The sequence below is a fragment of the Arachis hypogaea genome, chromosome 11 (genome assembly GCF_003086295.3).
Source record: "Arachis hypogaea cultivar Tifrunner chromosome 11, arahy.Tifrunner.gnm2.J5K5, whole genome shotgun sequence".
In the NCBI taxonomy this organism is placed as follows: domain Eukaryota; kingdom Viridiplantae; phylum Streptophyta; class Magnoliopsida; order Fabales; family Fabaceae; genus Arachis; species Arachis hypogaea.
The window spans coordinates 42,137,039-42,148,297 of NC_092046.1; the positions used below are offsets into that span (position 1 = coordinate 42,137,039).

The following is an 11,259-nucleotide window of genomic DNA, read 5'->3' on the forward strand; positions in this document are numbered from 1 at the left end:
GTTTGGAGAATGCTTGTCTCCATTTTGTTGAGGTGTATTTTTCGGTGGGATGTCTGCGTTCTTATGCAGCGTCCTATTTTCTAAATCAGAATTGTGGTCGTTGTCAAGGTTTTCCGCCATGATGATGGAATGACTTCCAGGTTCCCCAGCAATGGCGCCAATGTTCTGAGGGTTACGTGAAACTGAAGGTCGATCTCGAATGAGATCTGTTGTGGTTGCCGGAGCTGTTGTGTCCGACGTGTTGGATTTGGTGGTTCCGCTGATCCTTGGTCACCGGAGGGTGGTGGTACCTACAAGAGACTCCGATGCTTAAGTTAGCATGGGCTTTAAGCAGGGTTTTTGTGTAGAATAAGAGTATGAGTTATACCTGGGTGCTCCAGTGTATTTATAGTAGTGTAGAGTGACCTTCCCATAAGATAAGATAGTTATCTTATCTTATCTTTTTAGGGGAACTGCCTTATCTTTCTTGGCTTTGCCGCCTTTAGAATGGGCTTTGCTCCTTTCGTTTGGGCTTGCTTGGGCCTCTATGGTGATTTGTTCGAACTCTTTTAGTAAGAGGTCGGTGGTGACCATCCTGAAGAGGTCGGTCACTCGTGTCTTTAGCCAGCCCGGGTCGCATAGCTCGACCCAGGGTATGAACACTAAGTGATCCCACTAACCTTAATAATCAGCCTCTTATTTAAAAACTTCCTCCTCTACCTCATCTACACAAAAACTTCTCTCCGTCTCTGTTCTCTACAACGTTATTCTCTGTGATGCTGCTCTCTGTGCCACCCATCGCCGCCGTGACGAGCAGCTATTCGGCGCCGCCGCCACTCGTTCCACCGATCATCACTGTTGCTCATCACCACAGCCACTCCTTACTGCCACTGCTAACTGTGGTTCCCCCTCTGGTTTGTACATCTTATTTCAACTTCTCTGGTCGTATTTTTTTCTTTTCTCTCTTCTCTACTACCTGTTCTTTATAGCCATTATCAATAATCAGTGTCAAAACTCTCTTCTTCCAATTTTTTTTCATTTAGTTTACTATGTCCATTTCTAGACAAGCCCTTGATTCTAAAGTTCCTACCCCTGCCTCTGCTAGTCCTGCTGCTGGCACTGCCCCTGTTGGTCCCGCAACTCCTATCCATTCTAATAGAATTGACCCAAGCTGGAAATATATTATTACTATAGAAGAAGAAAATACCAATGAAACTGTATGTAAATTTTGTGGGAAAATTATGAAAAGAGGCATTACACGGGAAAAAGAGCACTTAATGATCAAGCTTGGAAATGTTGCTGGATGTAAAATGGTCCCAAAGGATATTATTGTTAAATTATGAGAGTATTACAATTAAAAAAAGAATCGAGGAAGACAAAGTGCCACACCAGGAAGCACCGAAGAACAGAATGTCAATGCTAGGAAACTTGACTTAGAGAGTTTGGGGTTCAAATTTTTAGAGGAAGATGCTCAAGGGATTGATGAACTTCATAATCGAACTCCAATGGCAGTAGCTAGAGGGGGTGCCAGTAGTGCTAGAAGGGGTGCGAGTAGTATGAGAGGTCCAATGGACTTTTTTGTTAGAAGACCTGAAATTGCCATTGCAAGAAATAAAAAAGAGAAATTGAGGTAGTAAAACATCAAGGAGGCATATAATAAGGAAGTAATGAAAACATCCCTAAAAGTAACTAGATTCTACTAAAAACATACTAAAAACAATGCCAAAAAGTGTATAAATTATCCGCTCATCACAACACCAAAATTAAATTGTTGCTTGTCCCCAAGCAACTGAAAATCAAATAGGATAAAAAGAAGAGAATATACTATAAATTCCAAACTATCAATGAAACATAGCTCCAATTAAATGAGCGGGACTTGTAGCTTTTTTGCCTCTTGAATAGTTTTGGCATCTCACTTTATCCATTGAAGTTCAGAATGATTGGCATCTATAGGAACTCAGAGTTCAGATAGTGTTATTGATTCTCTTAGTTCAGTATGATGATTCTTGAATACAGCTATTTTATGAGTCTTGGCCGTGGCCCTAAGCACTTTGTTTTCCAGTATTACCACCAGATACATAAATGCCATAGACACATAATTGGGTGAACCTTTTCAGATTGTGACTCAGCTTTGCTAAAGTCCCCAATTAGAGGTGTCCAGGGTTCTTAAGCACACTCTTCTTTTGCTTTGGACCTTGACTTTAACCGCTCAGTCTCAAGTTTTCACTTGACACCATCATGCCACAAGTACATGGTTAGGAACAGCTTGGTTTAGCCGCTTAGGCTAGGATTTTATTCCTTTAGGCCCTCCTATCCACTGATGCTCAAAGTCTTGGGATCCTTTTTATTTACCCTTGCCTTTTGGTTTTAAGGGTTATTGGCTTTTTGCTCTTGCCTCTTGGTTTTAAGAGCTTTTGGCTTTTTCTGCTTGCTTTTTCTTTTTCTTTCTATTTTTTTCGCCTATTTTTTTTTCTTTTTCTGCAAGCTTTGTTCTTTGCTGCTTTTTCTTTCTTCAAGAATCATTTTCATGATTTTTCAGATTATCAAATAACATGTCTCCATATCATCATTCTTTCAAGAGCCAACATATTTAACATTCTTAAACAACAACTTCAAAAGACATATGCGCTGTTCAAGTATTCATTCAGAAAATAAGAAGCATTGTCACCACATCAATATAATTAAACTAAGTTCAAGGATAAATTCGAAACTCATGTACTTCTTGTTCTTTTGAATTAAAACAGTTTTCATTTAAGAGAGGTGTTGGATTCATATTCACTACTTTAAGGCATAGTTACTAAATACTAATGATCATGTAATAAGACACAAACTTAGATAAGCACTTATCATAGAAAATGAAAAACAGAGAATATAAGAACAAGGAATGAGTCCACCTTAGTGATGGTGGCGTTTCCTTCTTGAGGAACCAATGATGTCCTTGAGCTCTTCCATGTCTCTTCCTTGTCTTTGTTGCTCTTCCCTCATTGCTTTTTGATCTTCTCTTATTTCATGAAAGATGATGGAGTGCTCTTGATGTTCCACCCTTAGTTGTCCCATGTTGGAACTTAATTCTCCTAGGGAGGTGTTGATTTGCTCCCAATAGTTTTGTGGAGGAAAATGCATTTGAGGCATCTCCGGGATCTCATAGTGATGAGCTTCCTGCGCCTCTTGAGCTCCATGAATGGGCTCTCTTGCTTGCTCCATCCTTTTCTTAGTGATGGGCTTCTCTTCCTCAATGGGAAAGTCTCCTTCTATGAAAGCTCCAGCTGAGTAACATAGATGGCAAATAAGATGAGGAAAAGCTAGCCTTGCCATGGGGGAGGACTTTTCGACCATTTTGTAGAGTTCAAGAGAGATGACTTCATGAACTTCTACTTCCTCTCCAATCATGATGCTATGAATCATGATGGCCCGATCCACAGTAACTTCAGATCGGTTGCTAGTGGGGATGATGGAGCGTTGGATGAACTCCAACCATCCTCTAGCCACAGGCTTGAGGTCTAATCTTCTTAGTTGAACCAGCTTGCCTTTGGAGTCAATATTCCATTGAGCTCCTTCCACACATATGTCCATGAGGACTTAGTCCAACCTTTGATTAAAGTTGACCCTTCTAGTGTAGGGGCGTGCATTTCCTTGCATCATAGGCAAGTTAAACGCCAACCTCACATTTTCCGGGCTAAAATCTAAGTATTTCCCCCGAACCATGGTGAGATAATTCTTTGGGTCCGGGTTCTTACTTTGATCATGGTTCCTAGTGATCCATGCATTGGCATAGAACTCTTGAACCATTAGGATGCCGACTTGTTGGATGGGTTTTGTTAGAACTTCCCAACCTCTTCTTTGGATTTCATGTCGGATCTCCAGATACTCATTCTTCTTGAGCTTGAAAGGGACCTCAGGGATCACCTTCTTCTTGGCCACAACATCATAGAAGTGGTCTTGATGAGCTTTGGAGATGAATCTTTCCATCTCCCATGACTCGGAGGTGGAAGCTTTTGTCTTCCCTTTCCCTTTTCTAGAGGATTCTCTGGTCTTAGGTGCCATCAATGGTAATGGAAAAACAAAAAGCTTATGCTTTTACCACACCAAACTTAGAATTTTGCTCGCCCTTGAGCAAGAGAAGAAATAAGAGATGAAGAAGAAGAAGAAATGGAGGAGAGAGAGAGATATGTTTCGGCCAAGAAGGGGAAGAGAGGGTTGTGTTGTGTGAAAATGAGGAGGAATGGAGGGCTATATATAGGGAAGGGAGGGGGGTAAGGTTTCGGCCATATAGGGTGGGTTTGGGTGGGAAATTGATTTTGAATTTTGAAGGTAGGTGGTGTTCATGAGGTAGGTTTTTGGGGAAGAGTGGATGGATGTGAGTGGTGAAGTGGAGGTAGGTGGGGATCCTGTGGGGTCCACAGATCCTGAGGTGATCCTATGGGGTCAACAGATCCTGAGGTGTTCAAGGATTTACAACCTTGCACCCAATTAGGCATGAAAAAATGCCCTTGCACACAACTCTGGGCATTCAGCGCCAGATTGGTGCTTGTTCTGGGTGTTGAACGCCCATTTGTTGCCCATTTCTGGCGTTGAACGCCAGAACCATGCTTGTTCTGGGCGTTCAGCGCCAGCTCTTCTCTAGGGTGCAATTCTGGCGTTCAAACGCCCAGATGCTGCCCATTTTGGGCATTCAGCGCCAGAACCATGCTCTGTTCTGGCGTTGAACGCCAGCCAGATGCATCTTACTAGCGTTTAAACGCCAGTAAGGTCTTCCTCTAGGGTGTGATTTTTCTTCTGCTGTTTTTGATTCCGTTTTCAATTTTTTTATTTATTTTGTGACTCTACATGATCATGAACTTAATAAAACATGAAAAACAATAAAAATAGAAATTAGATAAAAATTGGGTTGCCTCCCAACAAGCACTTCTTTAATGTCAATATCTTGACAGTGGGCTCTCATGGAGCCTCACAGATGTTCAGAGCATTGTTGAGACTCTCCAACACCAAACTTAGAGTTTGGATATGGGAGTTCAACACCAAACTTAGAGTTTGGTTGTGGCTTCCCAACACCAAACTTAGAGTTTGACTGTGGGGGCTCTGGTTGACTCTGCAATGAGAGAAGCTTACTATGCTTCCTCTCCATGGGTACAGAGAGAGATCCTTGAGTTTTAAACACAAGGTTGTCCTCATTTAATTGATGGATCAATTCTCCTCTGTCCACATTAATCACAGCTCTTGCTGTGGCTAGGAAGGGTCTTCCAAGGATGATGAATTCATCCTCATCCTTCCCAGTATCTAGGACTATGAAATTAGCAGGATGTAAAGGCCTTCAACCTTTACTAACACAGCCTCTACTTGTCCATAAGCCTGTTTTCTTGAATTGTCTGCCATCTCTAATGAGATTTTAGTGGCTTGCACCCCATAGATTCCCAGTTTCTCTATTACAGAGAGGGGCATGAGGTTTATCCCTGAACCAAGGTCACACAGAGCCTTTTCAAAGGTCATGATGCCTATGGTACAAGGTATTAAGAACTTTCCAGGATCCTGTTTCTTCTGAGGCAATCTCAGTTGATCCAGATCACTTAGTTCATTGGTGAACAAGGGAGTTCATCTTCCCAAGTCTCAATACCAAATAATTTGGCATTCAACTTCATGATTGCACCAAGAAACTTGGCAGCTTGCTCTTCAGTAACATCCTCATTCTCTTCAGAAGAGGAATACTCATCAGAGCTCATGAATGGCATAAGGAGGTTTAATGGAATCTCTATGGTCTCTAAATGAGTCTCAGATTCCTTTGGTTCCTCAAAGGGAAACTCCTTGTTGATCACTGGACGTCCCAGGAGGTCTTCTCCCTTGGGATTCACGTCCTCCTCTCCCTCTTTGGGTTCGGCCATTTTGGTTATGTCAATGGCCTTGCACTCTCTCTTTGGATTTTCTTCTGTATTGCTTGGGAGAGTACAGGGAGGGATTTCAGTGATCCTTTTACTCAGCTGGCCCACTTGTGCTTCCAAATTTCTAATGGAAGACCTTGTTTCATTCATGAAACTTACAGTGGCCTTGGACAGATCAGAGACTAAGTTTGCTAAATTAGAGGTATTTTGTTCAGAGTTCTCTGTCTGTTGCTGAGAAGATGATGGAAAAGGTTTACTATTGTTAAACCTGTTTCTTCCACCATTATTAAAGCCTTGTTGAGGCTTTTGTTGATCCTTCCATGAGAGATTTGGGTGATTTCTCCATGAGGGATTATAGGTGTTTCCATATGGTTCACCCATGTAATTCACTTCTGCTATTGCAGGGTTTTCAGGATCATAAGCTTCTTCTTCAGAAGATGCCTCTTGAGTACTGTTGGATGCAGCTTGCATTCCATTCAGACTCTGAGAAATCATATTGACTTGCTGAGTCAATATTTTATTCTGAGCCAATATAGCATTCAGAGTATCAATTTCAAGAACTCCCTTCTTCATAGGCGTCCCATTACTCACAGGATTCCTCTCAGAAGTGTACATGAACTGGTTATTAGCAACCATGTCCATGAGTTCTTGAGCTTCTGCAGGCGTTTTCTTTAGGTGAATAGATCCACCTGTAGAAGTATCCAATGACATCTTAGCTAATTCAGACAGACCATCATAGAATATATCCAGGATGGTCCATTCTGAAAGCATGTCAGAAGGACACTTTTTGGTCAGTCCTTTGTATCTTTCCCAAGCTTCATAGAGGGATTCACCTTCTTTCTGTCTGAAGGTTTGAACATCCACTCTAAGCTTGCTCAGCTTTTGAGGAGGAAAGAACTTGGCTAAGAAAGCTGTGACCAGCTTGTCCCAAGAGTTCAGGCTATCTCTGGGTTGAGAGTCCAACCACACTCTAGCTATGTCTCTTACAGCAAAAGGGAAAAGCATGAGCCTGTAGACTTCAGGATCTACTCCATTAGTCTTAACAGTATCACATATCTGCAAAAATTCAGTTAAGAACTGAAAAGGATCTTCAGATGGAAGTCCATGAAACTTGCAGTTCTACTGCATCAGAGAAACTAATTGAGGTTTCAGCTCAAAGTTGTTTGCTCCAATGGCAGGAATGGAGATGCTTCTTCCATGTAAATTGGAATTAGGTGCAGTAAAGTCACCAAGCATTCTCCGTGCATTATTGTTGTTGGGTTCGGCTGCCATCTCCTCTTCCTGTTCGAAATTTTCAATAAGGTTGTCTCTGGATTGTTGTAATTTAGCTTCTCTTAGTTTTCTCTTCAGAGTCCTTTCAAGTTCTGGATCAGCTTCAACAAGAATGCCTTTTTCCTTGTTCCTGCTCATAAGAAAGAGAAGAGAACAAGAAAATAAGAGGAATCCTCTATGTCACAGTAAAGAGGTTCCTTATTGTTAGTAGAAGAAGAAAAGGAATAGGGGTGAAGAAGAATGAAGAATCCAAACACAAGGGTAAGGATAGGATCAGTGATGTGAGATGAAGAGAAGTGTTAGTAGATGAATAAATAATTAGAAGGAGATGAGGGAGAAGGATTTTCGAAAATTATTTTTGAAAAAGAGTTAGTGATTTTCGAAAATAGTTTTTGAAAAAGGTTAGTAATTTTTTGAAAATTAAAATCAAAAATTAAAATAATTAGTCAATAAAAAAGAAATTTTGAAAAAGAGGGAAGATATTTTCGAAAATTAGATAGAGAGAGTTAGTTAGGTAGTTTTGAAAAAGATAAGAAACAAACAAAAAGTTAGTTAGTTAGTTGAAACAAATTTTGAAAAGATAAGGAGTTAGAAAGTTAGAAAAGATATTTTGAAATCAAGTTTTTGAAAAAGATATGATAAGAAGATATTTTTGAAAAGATATGATTGAAATTAGTTTTGAAAAAGGTTTGATTTTTAAAATCACAATTAATGACTTGATTCACAAGAAATCATGAGATATGATTCTAGAACTTAAAGTTTGAATCTTTCTTAATAAGCAAGTAACAAACTTGAAATTTTTGAATCAAAACATTAATTGATGATGTTATTTTCGAAAATTAGGAGACAAAGATAAGAAAAAGATTTTTGAAAAATATTTTTATAATTTTCAAAAATAACTAAGAAAAATGAAAAAGACTTGATTTTTGAAAAAGATAAGATTTTTAAAATTGAAAATTTGATTTGACTCATAAAAACAACTAGATTTTAAAAATTTTTGAAAAAGTCAAATCTAATTTTCGAAATTTTAAGAGAGAGAAAAAGGAAAGATATTTTTTTTATTTTTTTGATTTTTGAATTTTTAATGATGAGAGGGAAAACCATGAAAAAGACTCAATGCATGAAAATTTTAGATCAAAACAATGAATGCATGCAAGAATGCTATGAATGTCAAGATGAACACCAAGAACACTTTGATTGTCATGATGAACATCAAGACTTATTTTTGAAAATTTTTATATGCAAAGGAAACATGCAAGACACCAAACTTAGAAATCTTTCATGTTTAGACACTATGAATGCAAAAATGCACATGAAAAACAAGAAAAGATGCAAAACAAGAAAACATCAAGATCAAACAAGAAAACTTACCAAGAACAACTTGAAGATCATGAAGAACACCATGAATGCATGAATTTTTCGAAAAATGCAAGATGAACATGCAATTGACACCAAACTTTCAACTTGACTCAAGACTCAAACAAGAAACATAAAATAATTTTTTGATTTTTATGATTTTATGAAATTTTTTTTTTGTATTTTCTTTTAATTTTTTTTTTTTTGAAAATCATTTTGAAAAGGAAAATAAGGATTCCAAACAATTTTTTATATGAATTCCAGGAATCTTATGCTCTTTAGTCTAAAGCTCCAATCAAAGGGTCAGGCATGGCTTAATAGCCAGCTAAGCTTTAGTATGTAACTCAAACATGACACGCCTGACATTCCCTACCCAGAAGGATTAGACATGGCTTTACAGCCAGCCAGGCTTCAACATGCTTCATGAAACACTAGAATTCATTCTTAAAAATTCTGAAGAAAAATATATTTTTAAAAATATTTTTATTTTAAAAATTTTTCGAAAACAAAGGAGAAATTTTTGAAAGATTTTTGAAAAATTTTTGAAAAGAAAACGAAAAGAAAGTTACCCAATCTGAGCAACAAGATGAACCGTCAGTTGTCCAAACTCGAACAATCCCCGGCAACGGCGCCAAAAACTTGGTGCACGAGATTGTGATCATCAATGGCGCCATCAATATGGTACGCTCAATTGTAATCTCAACTTTTTATCACAATTTCGCACAACTAAACAGCAAGTGCACTGGGTCGTCCAAGTAATAAACCTTACGCGAGTAAGGGTCGATCCCACGGAGATTGTTAGTATGAAGCAAGCTATGGTCATCTTGTAAATCTCAGTCAGGCGAATATCAAAAGGTTATGGAGTTTTTGAAATTAAATAATAAGTAAACATAAAATAGGGATAGAGATACTTATGTAAATCCTTGGTGAGAATTTTAGATAAGCGTATAGAGATGCTTTCGTTCCTCTGAATCTCTGCTTTCCCGCTGTCTTCATCCAATCAGTCTTACTCCTTTCCATGGCTGGCTTTATGTAAGGACATCACAATTGGCAATGGCTACTTTTGATCCTCTCTGGAAAATGGTCCGATGCGCTGTCACTGCATGGCTAATCGTCTGGAGGCATCACCCTTGTCAATGGCTGCATCCCATCCTCTTGTGAAAATGGTCCAAATGCTTTGTCACAGCACGGCTAATCATCTGAGGTTCTCGATCATACTGGAATAGGATTCACCCTCCTTTTGCGTCTGTCATTACGCCCAGCACTCGCGAGTTTGAAGTTCGTCACAGTCATTCAATCCCAGAGTCCTACTCGGAATACCACAGACAAGGTTTAGACTTTCCGGACTCTCATGAATGCCGCCATCAATCTAGCTTATACCACGAAGATTCTGATTAAGAGATCCAAGAGATACTCATTCAATCTAAGGTAGAACGGAAGTGGTTGTCAGGCACGCGTTCATAAGGAATGATGATGATTGTCACGTTCATCACATTCAGGTTGAAGTGCGAATGAATATCTTAGAAGAGGAATAAGTTGAATTGAATAGAAAAACAGTAGTACTTTGCATTAATCTTTGAGGAACAGCAGAGCTCCACACCTTAATCTATGGAGTGCAGAAACTCTACCGTATGAAAATACATAAGTGAATAGAGGGTAGGAATGGCCGAGTGGCCAGCCCCCAAACGTGATCAATAGATCAAAATATAATCCAAAGATGTTCAAAGATGTCTAATACAATAGTAAAAAGTCCTATTTATAATAAACTAGCTACTAGGGTTTACAGAAGTAAGTAATTGATGCATAAATCCACTTCCGGGGCCCCTTGGTGTGTGCTTGGGCTGAGCTTGAATGTTACACGTGCAGAGGCTCTTTCTGGATTTGAACGCCAGGTTGTAATGTATTTCTGGCGTTCAACTCTGGTTTGTGACTTGTTTCTGGCGTTTAACTCCAAACAGCAGCGTAGAACTGGCATTCAACGCCCTTTTACGTCGTCTAAACAAGGCCAAAGTATGGGCTATTATACATTGCTGGAAATCCCTGGATGTCTACTTTCCAACGCAATTGAAAGCGCACCATTTGAAGTTCTGTAGCTCCAGAAAATCCACTTTGAGTGCAGGGAGGTCAGAATCCAACAGCATCAGCAGTCCTTCTTCAACCTCTGAATCTGATTTTTGCTCAAGTCCCTCAATTTCAGCCAGAAAATACCTGAAATCACAGAAAAACACACAAACTCATAGTAAAGTCCAGAAATATGAATTTAACATAAAAACTAATGAAAACATCCCTAAAAGTAACTAGATTCTACTAAAAACATACTAAAAACAATGCCAAAAAGCGTATAAATTATCCGCTCATCACGTACGCACACACCTATGCATATGCACAAATACCAGTACGTGACTTCATTAAAAAGTCACATGGCTCACTATTTTGAAGGCTTTTCTGGCCCATTTCTGATTGGTTTGAAGCATATATAGAAGGTCTAGCAAGTGGAGAAGAGACCATAGAATACCATACAACACTTCGGCATATTCTTAGATAGTTTTAGGTAGTTTTAGTTTAGTTTTTCTTTAGGTTTTCTCTCAACTTTCATAGGGTTTAATTAGGGTTTAGATTACAATTTCACATTTTCCAATTTTGATCTTAGATTCTAGCTTGCTTTCATTGTAAATATTTCTTAATTTTCTCTTTAATTGCACTACTTGTTCTACACTTTTATATAATTTAATTCACTTTATCAATACATATATACTTTTGCAATTTTGATTTTTAGTTG

At 38.8% G+C, this 11,259-nt stretch overlaps 1 non-coding gene across 1 annotated transcript; it reads left to right on the forward strand.

The window, feature by feature from the left end:
• The first annotated feature begins 6,617 nt into the window (after positions 1-6,617).
• Positions 6,618-6,725, forward strand: LOC112724169 (small nucleolar RNA R71). Its single transcript, XR_003163346.1, has one exon. It is a non-coding gene; the product is annotated as a small nucleolar RNA R71 (small nucleolar RNA).
• The last annotated feature ends 4,534 nt before the right edge of the window (positions 6,726-11,259 follow it).